At 42.5% G+C, this 20,822-nt stretch overlaps 1 long non-coding RNA gene across 3 annotated transcripts in view; it reads right to left on the reverse strand.

The window, feature by feature from the left end:
* LOC132663543 (uncharacterized) overlaps positions 1–18,077 on the reverse strand; it is a 59,985-nt gene extending 41,908 nt beyond the window's left edge. For 2 of the 3 annotated variants that reach the window (XR_009603112.2, XR_009603111.2), the window contains exons 1-3: positions 17,989–18,077; positions 15,497–15,673; positions 6,139–6,327 (exon numbers count right to left, since the gene is read on the reverse strand). This is a non-coding gene — a long non-coding RNA (uncharacterized LOC132663543). The remainder of the gene's footprint in view (positions 1–6,138; positions 6,328–15,496; positions 15,674–17,988) is intronic. The other variant, XR_009603110.2, reaches the window with a different exon arrangement.
* Between the last annotated feature and the right edge of the window lie 2,745 nt (positions 18,078–20,822).

Consider the following 20,822-nt stretch of genomic DNA (forward strand, 5'->3'; position numbering starts at 1 on the left):
ACCACATTTTATTTACCCGCTCCCCTGTTGATAGACATTTAGGTTATTCCAATTTTTACCATTACGAACAACACTGAGATGAACATAATCGTGTCTGACATTGTGTGTGCACGTGTCCCTCCCACCCAGCTATGGCCAAGACCCTTGTGTCCACAATGAAATGTCAGGAAGTTTGACAATCCAATGACATGGTGCCTGAGTCTTGGTTCTCACATGACCTGGACCTTGGTGTGGAAGGGTCTTGGCGGGAGGTCTGGAGGCCACGTTTCCCAGAGGACTCGACCCTCCCCCTGGGCGGGGGGCAGAAAAGCTGATGGAGAAACTCTCACCGCTAGACCCCAACCAGCTCAAATGCTAACTTGGCCCCTTTTGCAGATTTAAATGAAATGTTCATCATTTCCCCCAAAATCTGCAACCCGCCTAAAGGTGGTCTGGCGTTGAACATTCCCTCCACAATACCCCGGCTGAGGAGGGCCCCACCGATGCTTCCCACTACAGGGGCTTTTGCAGGAAGGGGCAGAGGCACTAGGGAGTTTCTGCTGGAGATAGGAGTGATTTTCAAAACCGCGCAGGCAGGGCCGCCAGTCTGCCGAGGCTCTTCCACCCCTTGCCACTTGCACCCTGCGAATACAATCCGGCCCTGTTCCCGGTCCCTCTGCCATTTGAGAGTCATGAAGTCATAACAGCTGTGGCTGTAGCCGCCCTGGAGGCCTGGAACAGGCTGGCCGGCGGCCCATCCCCCGCAGGCCGGAAACGTGCGCTCCTGCAACTCAAGCACTGCCTGGGGGGGGGGGCGGCAAGAAGCCTCCGGCAGCAGCCAGGGAAGCCTGATGTGGGCGGGGCAGGCAACGGGACCAGCAGATTCACACCCAGTGACCCACAGGCCGTTGTCTGGGAACCAGCATCGGTGCCCCTGGGCCTCTCGGGTTCCCGGGGCCAGGCCCACAGATTCAAGCCATTTCACACTTGGAATGTGTAACAGGGGATGGCCTGCAACCTGCCACCTCGGTGTCAAGCTCAGCTCCACTCCATAAACCCACTGGGGGAGGGCGGGGCGGGGGGGAGGTACTGGGGGCAGAGTTGAAACAACGAGGGGCAGAGGACTAGCGAGTCCCCGGCGTGGTTGGGGCCAGGCGTCCATCTGAGGAAGGAGGCCTGGCCTCGGGCTCCGTCTGCACCAGTGGAAAAAGCTACGTAAGTGCCAAGTCAGAGGAGAGCGAGTCATGGCCCAGGGCTTTACAATCTGTTTCACGAGCTCTTCCTCCCAGCCCAGCACGCCAGGCAGCAACATTTCTCCATTAGTGCCCAGCAGATGCGAGCCTGTGTGCCCCGGGGGGAGCACGAGGCCTCTGACACAAGCAGGTGGCAGCTGAGGGTCCTGGGAGGGCTTAGGAATTGAAGGAGTGCATTCGCACGTCTAAATGGTCTCCCCTTTTATGGGGCTCGGGGAGTCGCATGCATGTGGTGGTTTGGGGTCAGCTTTCAACCCAGACCCTCACCCTGCCCTTCTCCTGATGGTATAAGCAGGGTCTGGCTCTGCCGGATGCCCTGCTGCCTCTCCCTGGGACCAGAGAGGCTGTGAGGAGCAGCAAAGAGCCCTCTGTCCTGGGGAGAGACTGTCTTCATGGAGGCGGGGGGAGGGGGGGGGGGAATGGAAGGCAGGGGTCAACACCGAGAAGGGAGCAGAACAGTCACCAGGAAGACTGAGCAGCACAGATGGGGGGTTCCCAGGGACTGGGGGTTAGGGATTCAGGGTTAACTGCTGACAGAAATCCCTGGAGATGCTTTCTGGGGCCCCCACCCACCTCTCCTCCTCTGGTGTTGCTTCCCTCCCCTCCCCAGGAGCTCTGCTTACGGCCAACCACAGCTGCCCACCATCTCCTACACATTCAGCACCTCTGGCTCTTGGTCTCTGCCCTGGGTTCTTTGGAAACTAAGGGTTGTTATCAAGAGGGGCATTGAGAACGAGGAGGGGGTTTCCACCCCCTTCTCTGTGGGCCTCAGCCCTGCCATGGGCAGCATTCCCTTCCCTCTTCCCGAATCTGGAAATTTGTAACCCCTCCACCCAGCCGAAAAGACAGAAGAAAGATTTTTGAGAAGAACCACACTGAAACCATCCTTTGCCATTCAATTCGGCAGCTGAGTCTGACGCTGGAGGGAGGAGGGGAGGGGAAGGGAGAAGTGAGGAGGGGAGAGGCAAGCTGAAGATGGTGCTTAGGAACCCAATATTGGGCCGGTGAGTAGAGCTGGAAAAGGTCCTAGTGACAGGGAGTCACGATCTCCCCTCCTTCCTTCCTCCTGGGAGGGCGCCACTCTTCACACCCAAGGGTAGGGACGGGAGACAGGTTGGAGGGCTTGCTCAGGCCACATCAAAAAAGAAGAAAATAGAAAATTCTGCATGCTGGCTATGATGCGCGTGGGAGACAGCACTGGAAAGTGTCCACACATGCCTTTCCGGGGTCTCTGCTCTTTCTTATCTGAAGGATCTTCGTAAATGAGCGCCCACCTAAACTGTTTTTAAAAAATAGTGGAAAGAAAAAAAAAAACAAAAAATAAAAAAATAAAACAAACAAACAAAAATAGTGGAAAGGGTGCCATGTGTGTCCCAAAGAAAGTTTCCTGATGAATTGAGGAGCCATAATAGACACAGTTTTGAGGTAGACGCAAAGCAATAAGCACCGAACACCTCATAATACGTATAATCACTGAGGTTTGAAATTTTGTCAATAGTCGTTGTAAACACAGCGCTCCACTGTACGGGCCACAGGTCCGCTTTGTCGCTGTACGTGGGCTATAATCTGGGTGTTCACATAACAGTGTCACCTAAACGGGTGGGCCCCTAGCTATCATCTCGAATGCCAGTCCTGTGGCTCCAGCTAAAACTCACCAAAGACCATGTCCACTTGTGGAGGTTTTCCTTTACGATACCCTGCAGTGAACCCCGATGACACTCAGGAATGAGAGCCAGAGGCCACGGATGATGCTGCGTCTTCATAAATTAGGCTCTGTGGCTCAGACGTAGTAAGGCTCATGTCCTCTCGCCCCCCTGACTGACACAATAACGGGGGTCCCCAAAGGGCAACAAGTGGACTTCGCGTAAGAGGGGACGCCACCTACAGAGACGTTTCTTCCCGTAATCTGGGCCAGCCCCCTTTAACAGCAGAAGAGTGTGGTCCTTCATCTCTGAATTTCATCTTTGAGACTGTGACACAGATGTTTCCTTGGATTCCTGAAATTTGTTTAAACAGGAACAGACTAGGGGCACCTGGGTGGCTCAGTCAGTTAAGCGTCTGACTTCGGCTCAGGTCATGATCTCACAGTTCATGGGTTCGAGCCCCGCATCGCGCTCTGTGCTGACAGCTCGGAGCCTGGAACCTGCTTCAGATTCTGTGTCTTCCTCTCTCTCTCTCTCTCTACCCCTCTCCTGCTCTCCCTCTCCCTCTCTCTCTCAAAAATAAATAAACATTTAAACACTTAGGAACAGACTAGACCATGTCTTGTGCATCATGACCACGTGCTCACATGATCAATGACCCCAGGCACGGTTAGAACCCTACTCTTGCACCAAACAGCTCTGCAATAGCCCTCCAGACAAATCCACAGCACAGGACAGCACAGGCTATCTTTCCAATGACACCAGGAGTTTCTTGAAGTGGGAGAATATATTTTAACCCTTACCAGCTTTCTTTCTGGGGGAAGAATGTTACTTGCCCCAGGTAGCAACTCAAATGCTAATTCTTTTCAGAGCCCTGAAAATGTTAATTTCCTCAGCTTCTATTGTGCTCCAGCATTCTAGGTAAACAAAAAATGTGAAGGAGGCTTGTGTAAGGGAAGGCAGGCAGATGCAGGCAAGAAAGAGACTGGGGAGTGCATATCTCAGGCCCCTGAACCCTGTCCTTGGAGATCTGCACCCTTCAGGTGCCTTGGAAATGCCACTGGAGCTAGGTGGGGTTCAGAATCTGTAAGGAATCAGGTTCAGCACCTGTCAGTTACGTGCAGTGCCCAGCAGTGATGCACACCTTGCAAGATGTACCAAGAAGAATGTACATTTTCTCTCTCTGCCTAAGATACATACAGTCCCCCATCTTCTTGGGCCTGAAGAATATCACATTGGGTTTTTCAGAAACTAGCATTTGGAAATGCCAGAATTTTCATCGTGTCTTTTGTCTTCAAGACACTCTTCTGAGGACTCCTAAGGAGCTCTCTCAAGAGGAAAGAAAGAAGAGTAGGAGTGGCAGTGGCTGTCTTTGCTTTATCTCACAAATTGGTATATTGTGTACGATTATTTTTGAATTTGGGGCACCTGGGTGGCTCAGCCAGTTAAGCGTCTGACTCCGGCTCAGGTCATGATCTCACAGTTCATGAGTTCAAGCCCCACATCAGGCTCTGTGCTGACAGCTTAGAGCCTGGAGCCTGCTTTGGGTTCTGTGTCTCCCCCTCTCTCTGCTCCTCCCCTGCTCATGCTCTGTCTCTCTCTCTCTCCTTCAAAAATAAATAATAATTAAAAAAAAAACATTAAAAAATTTAAAAAAATAAAAAAGATTATTTTTGAACTAAACTTTCATTTAAAAAAAATGTTGCAGAGGCGCCTGGGTGGCTCAGTAAGCATCTGACTTTGGCTCAGGTCATGATTTCAGTTCTCGAGTTTGAGCCCCCGCATAGGGCTCTCTGCTGTAAGGCAAAGCCCACTTGGGATCCTCTGTCTCCCTCCCTCTCTTCCCCTCCCCCTCTTGTGCTCTCTCTCTCTCTCTCTCTCTCTCTCAACCCAAAAAATAAATAAAATTGCAAATTGTCTCTCTATTCTATAGAATAAAGTTAATGTTTAATGCCTCCTATATGGCAGGTGGGAATTTAAACTATGTAGTTCTCTTAAGGTTGTGTATGGGCTTAAGAGGTAAGAACAGGAACAAATTCAGATTATCACAGTCTCAGGAAGATGTAGGGAAGACCTTGCATCAACTTCTCACAATCTAGAGCCTTCTCCACTCACCGAGGGGCGATAAGCAAATATCAAGAGCATTGTGTTTTGTGGTCTGGGAAGTGACCTTTGGGCTCTGCTACATAATACTGGGTTTCATGAAGTTCCCAGGATGCATCAGGGGCAGCTGACACAGTGGTTTGGTGTCTTGCTTCACCAGACAAGACCCAGTCGTTTTTGCCTTATTTAGAAATAGACTTGTTTTATTATGACACGGACCGTTTGTTAGCACAGAGAGAGACAGAGAGGCTCACAATGTTTGAGTCCCTTATCTTGCATTGTTTATGTTCTTAAAATAATTTAATTAGCTTAATAAACAAAAGCATTTTCAATTCATAAACAAAGAGAACTCAGAAAAATCAAATGTCCCAAAAGGCAAAAATAATAGAGAAGTCAAATCATTCCAAGACTTTCTCTCACTCTCTGGTGTGCATATTCTTACAAACCTCGCCCCTGACAGCCAGTGGGGCTTGGGAGACATGTGTTTATTTCCTCCTTTTGGTAGGTCACGGAAGCCTTCCAGAAGGATCGATATTTAAATGGACTCTGAAAGGCCGCATTCTTAAATGACTCCCTAAAAACTTAAAATGGAAAGAAGAGCCAAATACAAGGTTAATCATTTATAAAGCAGTTTTAAATACATGGGTTGATTCAATTTTTAAAGCAGGAGGAATTTAAAACTGTAAGGCCAAAGGAGGATTTCTTAGAAGAGCAAAAGGAATGAAGGGGTTCTGTAATTCTGAGTTTAAATTAGCAACACAAGCAGACTATATCCTTTGAATCTTCGACTGTATCTTACTCATATTTCTGGCTTTTAAATTATCCTCGCTTGTTTAACCCATAGATGACTAGGGATGGTCTCAAAATGTACTTGTTATCTTTGCACTGTGCTGTATCTTTACACTTCAAATTATGGGTTGTATTATTACTATTATAGCAGTGGCTATTAGCAGTGGCTGTTAGCAAAGCCAGATGGCTTGCCGTTGTTTCTGATGGGTCTCAACTGTGGCCCAATAAACTCTTCCACCCATATCAGTCATGGCTTGATCAGATAAGCATAATCACCAGGAGGTAATACATATGTGTATGTGCTTACCTACACACATATGCAGAGGTATCGGTATGGGTATAGACAGATATCTTTGTTACACGACTTTTACCTTAGAGGATTGTGGGAGATGATCGCTTTTGTCCACAGAGCAGGCAGTGGAAAAGCAAGGACAAGCCAGGACCCGCGAGCATGAGCTGGAACCCATAAGGACAGACAGAACCCCACGTCAATTCTTGCTGCCTCTGACTTTGCCAGTGTTGATGTCCTGTAGGATAAGCTGGTGCCCTTCATCACGGAGCTGACCGGTCAGAGAAGCCAAAGGAGAATGCAAGAGAAGGAGAAGCAGCTGCAGAACTGGCTGCCACCCCACACCAACAAGATGAGCCAGCAGAGAGCAACAACATATGAGCTACATCATGGCTGCTCCTTCAGTTCCTCCCTCCACATCTCCCACAGTGTCTCTCTTGGGGCCTACCCTAACCCAAAACAAACAGGGGAAGGAATTCTGGGAAATACAGGTCAGTCTAGGCAAGTCGACACATTACAAAGCCACCATGCACACACACTCCCTGTGCCCTGTTTTCTTGCATGAAAGGAGGTTCAGTGTTCCGTGTAGAACGACGGAATCACAGACAATGGAGAAAATTCAGCTCTGCCCCATAGTGAGCACGCCGTCATGTCAACAGACACTTAGAGCACCTCCTTTGCACAGGCACTGTGCATCAAAGGTGCAATGGTGAATGGAACCTGGTTCCCATCTTTAAGAGGCTAATCATCTGGGAGGATGAGGGGAAAGAGAAACAGAACAGGTAATATCAATACAGGTATTATAACAACTATTATGATAAGGGAGTGCACCCAGACTGTGCACAGCAGTGGCCACCCGGGCGAACTTCCGGAGGATGTGTTATCTCAGTAGTCTTACAGGGTGAAGTAGGAGTTGCCTAAGTGAAGATATATAAGTAGAAATTTTAAGGTGGATGGGGAGAGAATAGCCATTAAGGTTTATGGTAGAGGTGAGATGGGGAGACTTACAAGCAATCATTGTGGGAGGCTGGGAGTAGAAGGAAAAGGTGTTGGAGAAGTAGGTGTTGCAAGCCTAGGAAAGTCTATACATGCTACTCCAGGGAGTTTGCACTTCATCTTCTAGAACTGGGGAGGAATGAAAGAGTTAAACACATAAAAATGATACGATTGCTGAAGTAAATGATCTTCACAATAGCCACCACAATGGTCTCCTTCCTTTGCACATGTGTGGTGCTCATCACATTAAGAGATAGGGTCTGATTCCCTCCCATGAATCTTGGGCTGGCCTAAGCAACTGCTTGACTAAAAGAAGGTAACAGAATCAACATTCCAAGGGAGAGTCTTAAGGAGTCTTACAGCTTCTGCCTAGACTCTTGGAACATTCACTCTTGGGATAAGACACCTCTTCCTGGAAGCAAACCCGTGCTGTCAGAAGCTCAAAGCATAGGGAAATGCCACATAGAGGTTCTCCACTCAATCACCCTAGCTGAGCTCCCAGCCAAACACCATCACGTGGTTTGCCATCATGAATGACCTGGCTAGCCAAGTTAAGCACATAGAGGACTTCAGTCCCAGGTACCATCTAAATACAGCTTCATGAGACACCCCAGATGAGAACTGCAGGATTTGAGAGATAATGAATTTTGTTTTTGATTTCTAAGGTTTCTTATTTTTTACATAGCAACAGATAACCAGAATTGTCATTTTTATATTTTAGGGGGGGGAAACCTCTTGGAGGATAGCCTATTGACTTAAAAGAGATCGAATGGAAATAGGGAGAACTGGTAGGAACCCATTGACATAATCAGAAGGAAAGATGACAGCCTGAGAGTACCAGTTAAGGCAAAGAATAAAAGCAATATTCTAGAAACAGGAAGCAGACTTAATAGACTTCACAAAAAATGATGAATAAAGAAGAGAGGAAGAGTCAAAAGTGCTCTGTGTCTCTTGCACAGTGGGTGGAAGCTGGCTTTCTTGGTTCCAAAGACCTAGAACACTGAAGGACAATCATGTGTGGTGGAGAGAGGAATATGATGAGGCTGGATAGACACAGGGTGAATTAGAGGTTCTTAGTGTCACCCAGATTGGCAGGTTCAGGAGGAAGCTTGGCTGGGAGTTGGAAACCCAGTGGGGAAAAACTCCTCATAGATGTCACTCATTAAAGACTATGAGAGTGAACAAAATAATTCAAGGAGAGGATTTGAAGTGAACTGAGAAATTGGCCAAGAATGCACAGCTTGAGAAAACTTACACTTTCATTCTCTGTCATGGAATAGTTTGCATGAACTTGGGCAAATAGCTGGACATTTCTCAGTGACCACATTTCCACAATGGATTTTGCTGTGGGTTTTTAATATGATATTTAATGTAATAATGCATTCCAAATACCTGGCCTAGAACTTGGCATAAGAGCTCGCTAAAAATGGCAGATGGTTTCTACTATTGATATTATTATTATCATAATTTGTGTTGAAGGGATGGGTTGCTGAGATATCCATGAAGGAGACCAAGAACTGTTAGAGAGTTAGGAAGAAGACAGGAGGGTCACAGAAGCACAAGAATTGAGAGTTTTGAGAAAGAGCCAGGGTGGAGGTGGGAGGGTAGGATGTTCTTACTGGAATTGGCAATATTCAGGTTGCTGAGGACCTTGATGGGGAAATTTTTAATGGTGTAATAGGAGTTTAGCAAAGCTGGGAAGTGGGATATGAAAATACACAGATTGTTCTTTTAAGATATTTGGCAAGACATAAAGAAACAAAGAAGTCCTGCCATTTGCAACAACATGGGTGGACCTTGAGGGCATTATACTCAGTGAAATAAGTCAGGGAAAGACAAATACTGTATGATCTCACTTATGTGTGGAATCTAAAACACACACACACACACACACAAAACAAGCTTATATAGAAAGGGATCTGATTCGTGGCTACCAGAGGCAGGTATAGGCAGGGGGTAACTGGAGGAAGGTGGTCACAACGTCCAAACTTCCAGTTACAAAACAAATAAGTACTAGGGATGTAAATGCACAGTGTGATGACTGTAATTAACAACCAGTTATCAATATACAGGGAAGTTGTTAAGGGAGTAAATCCTAAGAGTTCTCATTACAAGATAAACATTTTTTCTTTCTTTTCTTTGCTTTTTCTTTTTATTGTATCTATATTAGATGATGGATGTCAACTAAGCCTATAGTGGTGACCATTTCATAACATATGTATGTCAAACTGTTGTGCTATGTACCTTAAAACTTATGCAGTAATGTAAGACAATAATAACTTAATAAAACTGGAAAATAAATAAAAGTAATTTTTAATGAATAAACTACTTTCTAAAAAGAGAAACTTAAGCAAAAATGAACTACTGGGACCTCACCAAAATAAAAAGCTTCTGCACAGCAAAGGAAGCAATCAGCAAAACTAAAAGGCAACCAACAGAATGGGAGAAGATATTTGCAAACGATGTATCAGATAAAGGGTTAGTATCCCAAAATGTATGAAGAACTTATCAAACTCAACACCCAAAAAACAAATAATCCAGTGAAGAAATGGGCAAAAGACATGAATAGACACTTCTCCAAAGAAGACATCCAGGTGGCCAACTGACATATGAAAAAATGCTCAACATCAGTCATCATCAAGGAAATACAAATCAAAACCACAATGAGATACCACCTTACACCTGTCAGAATGGCTAACATTAACAACTCAGGCAACAACAGATGTTGGCAAGGATGCGGAGAAAGAGGATCTCTTTTGCATTGTTGGTGGCAATGCAAGCTGGTGCAGCCACTCTGGAAAACAGTATGGAGTTTCCTCAAAAAACTAAAAATAGAACTACCCTACAGCCCAGCAATTGCACTACTAGGTATTTATCCAAGGGATACAGGTGTGCTGCTTCAAAGGGACACATGCACCCCAATGTTTATAGCAGCACCATCAACAATAGCCAAAGTATAGAAAGAGCCCAAATGTCCATCAATGGATGAATGGATAAAGAAGATGTGATACACACACACACACACACACACACACACACACACACAATGGAGTATTACTCAGCAATCAAAAAGAATGAAATCTTGCCATTTACAACTACGTGAATGGAACTGGAGGGTATTATGCTAAGAGAAATTAGTCAGTCAGAGAAAGACAAATACCATATGACTTCACTCACATGAGGACTTTAAGAGACAAAACAGATGAACATAAGGGAAGGGAAACAAAAATAATATAAAAACAGGGAGGGGGACAAAACATAAAAGACTCATAAATATGGAGAACAGAGAGTTACAGGAGGGGGTGTGGGGGTGGTATGGGCTAAATAGGGAAGAGGCACTAAGGAATCTCCTTCTGAAATCACTGTTGCACTATATGCTAACTAATTTGGATGTAAATTTTTTTAAAAAGTTAAATAAAAAAAAAGATTTAATGGCTCAACCAAGAAATTAAAGAATAAATTAAAAAACAATACATGGGAGCAAATGATAATGAAAACACAATGGTCCAAAACCTTTGGGATGCAGCAAATACAGTCATAAGAAGGAAGTATATAGCAATAGAGGATTTATCGCTATTGACGTTAACCTCGATTATCTGGCCAAGGTGTGTTTGCCAAGTTACTCCACTATAAAATTACTTTTTACCCTCTTCCAAACTGTACTTTTTGAAATCAACTCATTAAGTTCAGTCTATATTTAGAACAGAAAAGATTAAGCTGCACCTCCCGGGGGTGGGGAGCAGGCCTCCAAATAAATGATTTAGAATCCAAAAATAAATAAAATAAATAAAAACAAAAAGAGAAATTTTACTGGAAAGAAAAGGAGAATAGCAGTGTGAAAAAAGCTTTTGTTCAATTGCTGTTCCTGTTGCTATCATTATTTACATGCTGTTTTGTTTGTTTGTTTGTTAAAATGGAAGAGATATGAGTTAAAACGAAAAAGAACCTAGACATAGGGAAAAAACAGAAAGGGCTTCAAGCAAAGACCCTTGACTAAGAACATAATTAAGTCCTGTAGGGGGAGACCTAGAGCACTGGCAGGCAAAGAAGTGTCTGGGACTCAGGTGGCTTGGGATGGCAGCCTTATGGGAGCATAATTTCAGAGCAGAATTTTAGAAGAGACGGAATAATGCGAAATTTGAAGACTTAGTGGGAGAGGACTTTGCATATTATGAGGTGGTTATGCAAGTATTTCCTTCTTATGGGCTTAACCAGCTGGCTCTGAGCATTAATGTTTGCCCTCAGGAGATAAACATGGGGACTGATCCAAGAGTTACTACCTAAATAGCCATGGTTTATGGGGGAGTTTAGTTTACACAGACATGAAAGCCTTCAGCTCACCCGGGTAGAAGACATGTGGAGCTAGAGTTAGGAGACCCCCACAGTCCTTGCTGGACAGAGAGATGGGATCAGAAAGTGTCCCTGACTAGAATCCAAACTGAATGACTCAGATTCAGGGAAATGAGCTGCAGGGGTTTTCAGGGACCAGTGAGGTGGGGAAGGTAAAGAGTAGATTCTGGGCTATAGTTTCTTCAAAGGTGGGTAGATCTCCACAACTAGATAGAACAAGGTTCTAGATTAGGCTCCAGACTAGCTAGAATAAGGACATCCCACCCTATTCTTCCTGCTGATGGTATCAAAACAGCCAGGACAAAATTCATAAAGCAACTGAAAGAAGACTCAGAAGTTACAGGAAAGAAGATAGACTGGCAAGGGCCTGCCAGGCTCAAGGACCCATCCAGTAGTGAGTTCCTGGGTTTTGTTTGCTTGTCTGTTTGTTTTGTTTTGTTAAATTTTTTCACTTCTTATATATGGCAGCTTGAGCTCTGGAGAGGACCACCCAGAAGCATCATGGGTACAGATTTTTAAAAGCCCAGGAAAAGTCTTCTTTCTATAGCCAAAGGACCAAAACATACAATATTTGTGTTTTGCAGGACAAAACTTTTGACCATATCTGCATATTTCCCTTCTGTAGTCAAACGCCCCTGCCCCCAAAAAAAGAAAGAAAGAAAAAAGCTTTGTCCCTTCCCCTTCTTACCAGGTGCTGCAGGTAAGAACAGTGGGTAGAATCCAATTAGCCATCCCTCTTCCTGCAACAAAGAGATGATATCCTTCCCCCCACCCCCTAACTAGAATACAGTGAGGTGGATTATGTGAAGGAGAGAACTAAAGGGAGTGAGCTTCTAAATCTGATTATGAAATCCCGGGTAGAGCTCTCAGGGACCTGTGCATAAAACAGACAAGAACTATTCAGTAATGGTTTGAAAGGATAGAAAAACTGAATACTGATCTGAAACATCACCTATTTTCGAGATTGGTGTCTGGGTTTAATGCACAGTGGGGCATGCCATAACAGTACTGCCAAGGTTTTGACATTGACATTTGAACCACAGCCCACAAAGAGGACCAAGACATGCATTCTCAGTCTAAACTGGTTGACTGCCTGCTAAAATAAAAGATTTAAGTAAGAATCAGAGTTACATAGTCCTCACAATGTCTAGAACACAATCCAAAATCTCATCACACTGAGAACCATAAAAATCTCAAATTAAAAAAGGCAATCGACAGACATCAGTATTGAGATGCCGCAGATATTGTACTTATCTGATGAGAATTCTAAAGCAGTTACTATACAAATGTTTTAATTTTAAAGTAATTATGAGTGCTTGAAACATGAAAAGATAGAAAGTCACAGCAAATAAATAGAAAATGTAATGAAGAAACAATGAAAATTTCTACAAATGAAAAATGTAGTTACCAATTTTTTTTTTAAATCACTGGATGGATTTACAACACCGTGGATGGAGCTAGAAAGTATAATGCTAAGCAAAATAAGTCAGTCAAAGAAAGACAAATACCATATGATTTCACTCATATGTGGAATTAAAGAAACAAAACAATGACCAAAGGAAAGAGAGAGAGAGAGAAACCAAGAAGCTTATAGAGAACAAACTGATGGTTACCAGAGGGGAGGTGGGATGCAGGAAGGGGTAAAATAGGTGATAGGAATTAAGGAGTGCACTTGTGATGAGCACCAGAAAGGAGTGCACACCAGAAGGAGTGCACTTGTGATGAGCACATGAAAGTGTTGAATCACTATAGAGTGCATCCGAAACTAATGTAACACTGCATGTGAACTATACTGGAATGAAAATGAAAAGCTAATAAAAAATCACTGGATGTACTCAATAGCAAAAATTCATGAGAAAAGACCGACAACCCAACACAAATATAAGCAAAAGATATGGACAGGGTCTTATGCACACACCAGTTTACAGAAAAGGAAATACAAATAACTCAAACAAAGATGTTTGAGTTCAACTTCACTCATAATGAGAAAAATAAAAATTAAAACTATGAGGGTGCCTGGGTGGCTCAGTCAGTTGAGTGTCTGACTTTGGCTCAGGTCATAATCTCACAGTTAGTGGATTCCAGCCCTGCATCGGGCTCTGTGCTGACAGCTCGGAACCTGGAGCCTGCTTCAGATTCTGTGTCCATCTCCCTCTGCCCCTCCCACTCATTCTCTCTCTCTCTCTCTTTCTCTCTCGAAAATAAATAAACATTAAAAAAAATTAAAACTATGAGGAGATACTAATTTTCACCTGTCAAGGTGGCATAGCTCCCAAGTGTATTCATGCTTGGTGTGAATACACTTACTCTATTGGTGAGAATGTGGAAAATTGTCATAGATGGCTTATGAGCATCTAGAATATTGGCCACATCTCTAAAACCCACATGCCATTTGGCCCCGTAATTCTACTTGTGGAAATCTATTATACAGAAAACTTGTATATGCATGAAATGACAATGTCATTCTTTGCATAATCACCGAAGACTAAGAAATAATTTAAGGTCCATCCACAGGCTACTGGCTAAACTAATCCTTATAGGTCCATATAGTGGGAGGTTATAAAATGTAAGAAGAAAAAGGGGGAGGGCAGGAATGAGAACTCTCTATAACTTACTACCATTAAGTAAACAAAAGGAGAGCAATAATCCATATTCATGTGTGTGTGTTTGCATAAGGAGAACCTGAAAGGATAGTTAAACAGGAAGTGGCCGCCCATGGAGAGGAGCAGAAGCTGGTAAGATGGAAAACAGTCTTACTAGATGCCTACTAATATGTTCCAGTTATTGAACTATGTGAATGCATTGCCTATCTGAAAAAAAAAAAAAAAAAAAAAAAAAAAAGCTAAACCAAAAACAATTAAACACACACACACACATGCACAAACCCAGAAACAGTCCTAATGTCCAGTCCCAGGGCTGTATCATAGAGGTCCCTTTATGTCTGGACCCAGTAAACCTATTCAGCGTTTCCATTAAGGTGGCTTCAATATGAGCAGGGATGCTGTTTCATCTCAGGTTCTGTTAGTCAACATGCCTCCCATCATCCTTACGGGGAAGCAGAGCCCCTGGATCACCACAGGCACTGGGGAGGATGGAAGCATTTTGCTTACAAATATTTTTCTCCATGGCCTGGGGCACTGGAGCCTCGAAAATTGCCTCCTCTACACTTCCAGCCCCTCACTGCTTTCAGCTCATCACATGGTGCTCCCTTGTGGGTTTTGAAAAGGCTTTCTTTTTGGAAATACCATAAGCTGGTTGGTGATGACCATTCACCCAGCTCCCAGCTCTCCAGGTCGGTGTTTATGGTTTCATATGGAAACCAGGCAGAGCAAGCAAGTTCTCTTCCCTTCCCATTCCAGGTACCCAAAGCAAAACCTCATCATAGCTGGCCCTTGGGCACCTGCCACGTGGAAGGACCTCCTTCCCTGGCTCAGGAGTTTTGTTTGGATTTTCATCAGAGCTGTTCAGCCCCCTGAAGGGCAGAGTTTGAGGATGGAGTCTTGCCTTAGACTCTCTCTAACCTGTAGCAAAAACTGCAATGGCCCTCACTTTCCATAAGGGGATCAAGTTGCTTTTCTGAAATCAGAGGAGTCACTTTTCTTCCTGTTAGTTTTGAGCTGGCTTTCCCACGGGGACACATGTGGGTCCGGGCACAGCTGCTCCCGGCTGTAACCTGGGCTGACACACGCAGACAGCTGTTGGAGGAGGGCACCCCTTTCCCTCTTTGTTCCACTGAGCTCTTGGCTTAGCTCAGCTTTTGAATCCCGGCAACACCGCTTCATCGGCAAAGCACAGCCCCCAAAATAAGGCAGAAAAGACTAGCCCATGCGGAGCCCGACTCCAGTCATTTAAAGCAAGATCGATCTCACTTCCCCTGTTTCCTCAGCGATCTGAAATAACATTTGAAGTTCTGCTTTGTCTCTTTGGAGACCTGCCAATGGCTTCAAGGCATGTAGTGAAGTTATGTATCAAGACAAGATTACACTCAGGACTTTTGAAAAGTGATTCGCACTTAGCAATAATATACGATATGAATTTAATAATCTGCCATACTACTTTCTTTCTTTCCTCAAGGAAGTGAATGGAATACTTACCGTAGCAAAAGCAATCTCTCACCATGGGCATGATTAATCAATGTTTTTTTTTTTTAGTTCATAAACTATTATCCATGATGGGTCTTAAAAGGAACAAAATGAGCGAGTTCTTGGATGTTCTTCTTGTGATCTTGACTACATAAATGTTCTCAAGCATCTCTTGCCATCACTTGTTAACTTTAAAAATGAAGAAAAAAATTCTTACTATATTGAAATTAATGGGTGAAATGTAGTCTTTAAGAATAAAGAACACCAAAAACCCACCGGTCACTTTCCCCATTCTGACCACAATTACATAACTAATTATCAAGTTCAATGCACTTTCCCTGCCGCAATCTAGATAGGTGACTCTCACACTCTTTTTAAAATCTATCTTAAGTTGTATGATCATTATACTGATACATTCTTATAAAACATTTACAAAATGGGGAACAACCCATTCCACCCTGTTCCACCCACATCTCTGTAAGCTCAGTGTGGCATAGATTCTTCTAGACCTTTTTTATACGCATGTATAGACATACAAATATTTATATATAAACACAAATATTTACATTAGAGGCATATGGTTTAATTTTATGATTGTCTTTTACATATATGGAATTATATCGTACCCAACTGTTCCATAACTTGATTTTTAATTTCATGTCTTGGGGGTGTTGCCACATCAAGACACGTAAATTTGCCTTTCTCGGGGCGCCTGGGTGGCGCAGTCGGTTAAGCGTCCGACTTCAGCCAGGTCACGATCTCGCGGTCTGTGAGTTCGAGCCCCGCGTCGGGCTCTGGGCTGATGGCTCGGAGCCTGGGGCCTGTTTCCGATTCTGTGTCTCCCTCTCTCTCTGCCCCTCCCCCGTTCATGCTCTGTCTCTCTCTGTCCCAAAAATAAATAAAAAAACGTTGAAAAAAAAAAAAAATTAAAAAAAATTTGCCTTTCTCTTTGGAACCACTGTGAAGTATTCGATTGTGTCTGTATCCCACACTCTGTTAACTCTTCCCCTATGCATTTATACAGTTTCCATTTTTCCCCATTACAAATGATGCTTCCATGGACATCCCTGCAAAAGCTGCTCTTTGAGCACATGAGTATTTCTCCATAGCCATACCTAGATGTGGAATCATTTTGACAAAGGGACTGGAGTTTTATTTTAAAAAATACTGTTAAATAGTAATAGTTATAGCTAACTATTACATGCTTGGACCTATATTAACTCAGTCCTTATACCTATGACATAGGTAATATCATTGCTTCTATTTAGAGCTGAGAAAACTGAGGTACAGAGAGGTCAAGTAACTTGTCCAAAGTCACACCATGGAATCAGGATTCATATCTGGGCATCTCACTCCAGAATCTATGTCCTTAGCAAAACAGTAGGCTGTCTCTCTCAAATGTGTAACTGTATGGACATATTATGTACCTAAACTATATACAAAAATAGAAGTTAAAAGAAATTATATAAACCAGTTAATATTTTATAACATTAATAGTCAAAAGCGTTTTCTTTTAATAAAACTATTCTTAATAGTAATATTTTTATGAAAATATGTGATGGAATATGCTCCCTTCTTAAAAATATTTGACTCTATACTTTATGATGCAGTCATTCAGTCAGTTTATTGGCTGTCACAGCTGAAAATGTTACCCCACAAAGACTCAGAGGGAAGAAGTACATGCTGGACCATACTGACTAAATCCTGATATGAATTTTTAAATCCCATCCACCAATTAATCATAGTCTTTTCCCAAAGTGTGGCTGGTAAATGTCCATTTGCTCTGTATGTCAATATGTTCTCCTTAGGAAGTAATCAGAACATTTCACGTTTCTGTGCGTGTTGGTAGCTTGTCTCCAATGTGGCCGCCATCAATTCCTTCCCTCCTAGCAAATGCCAAGTCATTTCCCTACTGAGAGACAGAGTCTGTTCTTTCATTCCCTTGAATCTTGGCTAATGTGTGACTGCTTTAGCCAATGGGGTATTGTTAAAATGAAGCTGCCTGATTTCTTTTTTGATTTAATTTGTTTTAATGTTTGTTTATTATTTATTTATTTATTTATTTATTTATTTACTTACTTACTTTTTTGAGAGGCAGACAGAGCCTGAGCAGGGGAAGAGCAGAGAGAGAGAGAGAGGGAGACACAGAATCTGAAGCAGGCTCCAGGGTCTGAGCTGTCAGCACAGAGCCCGACGTGGAGCTCGAACTCACAGACTGGACTGCGAGATCGTGACCTGAGCCAAAGTCGAGCCACCCAGGTGCCCCAGACGCTGGCTGACTTCTGAGACTTGGTCATATTGAAGACTTTGGACTTTCTGGGGAAAGCCAGCCACTGCATAAGATAGAGTACCCAGAGATTGCCAGGTTGTGAGGAAACCGAGGCCATTCATGTAGGCAGAAAAGGAAAGAGATGCTTGGCCAGCTCTCAACACTTCCAGCCAAGTTTGCCCAGACAGCAGACATGTGAATGAGAAAATCTTCAGGTGACTTCAACCCCACTCACCTGTGACTGCAGTTGTGTGAGACATCCCCAAGTGAGAACCATCCAGTTAAGCCTGTCTATACCCAGAACTGTAAGAGATAGTATTAAATTATTTTAAGCCACATAGTTCTAGAGTGCAGATTATCTGCATCACAAACAGTAGAACAGAATTTCACTGCAATGCCACATTTGGAAGACTTTTCAGTGGGTTAGATCATTTTATTTTCATGGTTTCCTTCAAGGGTGAGACACGGAAGCTTTGTATGGGTATACTCATAAAGCTTTTTAAAAGGCATGAGAACAAGAAATATTTTCAAACATTCATTTGCAAAATGTTCTTTCTGCGGCTGTTTCTATTTTAAAAACATTTTTTTTTAAGCCACATATTGTTTAAAACGTCACTTTTCCTAATAGGAGCAGATTACAGTTTTTTTCCCCCAAATACGTACAAAGTGGGAAACTACAAATCATGTTTGTCATCATAGTAAAAGTCCATTTTTTAAAACTTTTTATTGTGAAACAGTTGCGGGAAGAGTACAAAGAACTTTCGTATATGCTTCACGGAGATTTCCCAACTGTTATCATTTTACATGTTTGCTTTATCAGTCTCTGTAAATATGTGTATTAATTATTTTCCTTATGAACTATGCAACCCAGTTGCAGATATAATGCTTCTTTACTCCGCATAAACTGGGACATTGTTTTACAAAATCACAGTGTAGTTATCAAACCCAGGAGCTTAACGCTGATGAATGCTATTATCTAATCTACAAGCCTTATTCAAATATCACCAGTTATTCTAATAATGTCATTTTGAGCAAATAAATAAATAAATAAATAAATAAAAAGAAAAACATCTCACCCAGGGTCCCATTCAGAATCACATGCAACATTTTCTCGACATGCTTCTTGTCTCTTAATCTGGAGCAGTTTTTTAGTCTTCATTTCTCCCCACTGACTTTGATACTTTTGAAAAAGTCAAGCAATTTGGATTTATTTCTTCATGATTAGAATCAGGTTATACATTGTTTTTCTTTCTTTTCTTTTCTTTTCTTTCTTCCTTTTTTTTTTTTTTTTTTTTTTGCACAGAATTGATTCTCTATCCTTTCAACACAACTTATTAAAAAGTACCTGATGTTGTTTGTTTTCTGTATATATGGGTCTATTTCTGCTTTTTCTTTGCTTGCTTGTTTGTTTGTTTGTTTGTTCACTTGTTACATGTGATCTCACATGTAAGTGAAATCATATGGTATTTGTCTTTCTCTGACTTACTTCACTTAGCATAATACCCTCTAGGTCCATCCATGTTGCTGCATGAAAAAGCCTGTTTAAAAGGGAGGAAAGAGCTGCAAGAGATTCAAGAAAGGAGTCATTATGTGAGAAATGACATCCAGACTAAGAGATTTGAATGAGCAAATGAAAGCGACACGAGGGGTTGGGGACAGAGCAGCAGTTTAGAAATGGATTTAGGTAAGTTTTCAACAAGGACAGTGAGGGACTGATTGGTCTTGAATAAGCTATGTTTGCTAACAACAAAACAGCAGTAAGCCCCTTGAAAATTAAATGCGTATCATAACTTGTCTTAATGCTTAATGCTTTCGCTACATCGTCTCATTTAAGTCATGTAATAACCTCATGAGGTAGACCTGTTAGTCCCCGTTTTACAGTTGCATAAAATGAGGCTCAGAGAGAGGAAAGAGATTTGCCCGAGTAGATGAGACTAACTCCAAAACCCTCACTTGCTAACAGTCTGCTTTCAGGTTGGGACCATACCTGTATTATATTGATAGTCAACAAGCAACGGAATGAACTACACCAACCGATTTCTTAACAAGTTAAAAACAAGGCTCTAGGATGCATTCTTTGATACTGGTAACAAACTAAAAGAAACTGGTTCTCCCAGCTTGCAAAAATGCAAGAAAAGGCCAAAAACTAAAGGTTTTAAGTCCATTTAAATGAGCAAGTAAATCTTGTGGCAATATCATCCATGTGACTGGGCCTTAAATAAATATGAGTTCATTATTTAAGAATAAATAACGAGTTACAAATTATTTTTGCAAGTATCAATCATTCACAACCATCTTCTTTTGTCAGTGGCCTAGAAATCTTGAGCCAAAAGCTTTATGTTACTAAAGATTAAATTCTTCACTAGTAGGCCGAGGATGAAAATATATTGTGTTTTTATTTGGATAGTCTGGGAGTATTGAATTTGTCCTTTTCTTATCATTAACATTCATCTCTCTGGATCAGCCACTTCTCTTTGAACTCGGGAAACAGGAATTTGATAGCACACAGTATTTAAATCAATTAAAACAAGAATCCAGACAGAACCAAGTAATTCTGGGAGTTAACTGCAATAACTCTTTCATCTCAAAAAAGTTCAGTTCAGTTGTTTATTTGGAAAATGACCAGCATCAACACTAACTTTCCAGGGTGCATAAATGTGTTTTCCTACAATTACTAATACTATGTTCTACTTTCCAAAGAACAGAAATGAACCAAAGGGATATAAGCACTTGTTGGCAAAATTAAAAAAAAAAAAAGCTTTATTTTAGGAATTAGAAATTTGAACTCACTTTATGAAGTGCTTTTAACTCAACACAAGTTGCATGTAGTAACGTGTTCAACAAACTTTTCTGATTTATGGTATGGACATGGCTGTGAGTTGGACGTTACATGGAACAATTTCTCTGGAGAGGCGGTGATGTTGCCAGCTGTCAATAATAAAGACAGAAAGGAGTTTGTGAAGGTTCGTTTGATCTGATTTTGACTTGGTCTCGTTTGGTGGGGTCTGAAAAGTGCAAAAAAGCAAATGGCAATAATGATAATCACTCATATTGCAACCCGGAGCTAAT

This window comes from Panthera onca, chromosome D4, assembly GCF_046562875.1.
Source record: "Panthera onca isolate mPanOnc1 chromosome D4, mPanOnc1 haplotype 2, whole genome shotgun sequence".
Taxonomy (NCBI): Eukaryota; Metazoa; Chordata; class Mammalia; order Carnivora; family Felidae; genus Panthera; species Panthera onca.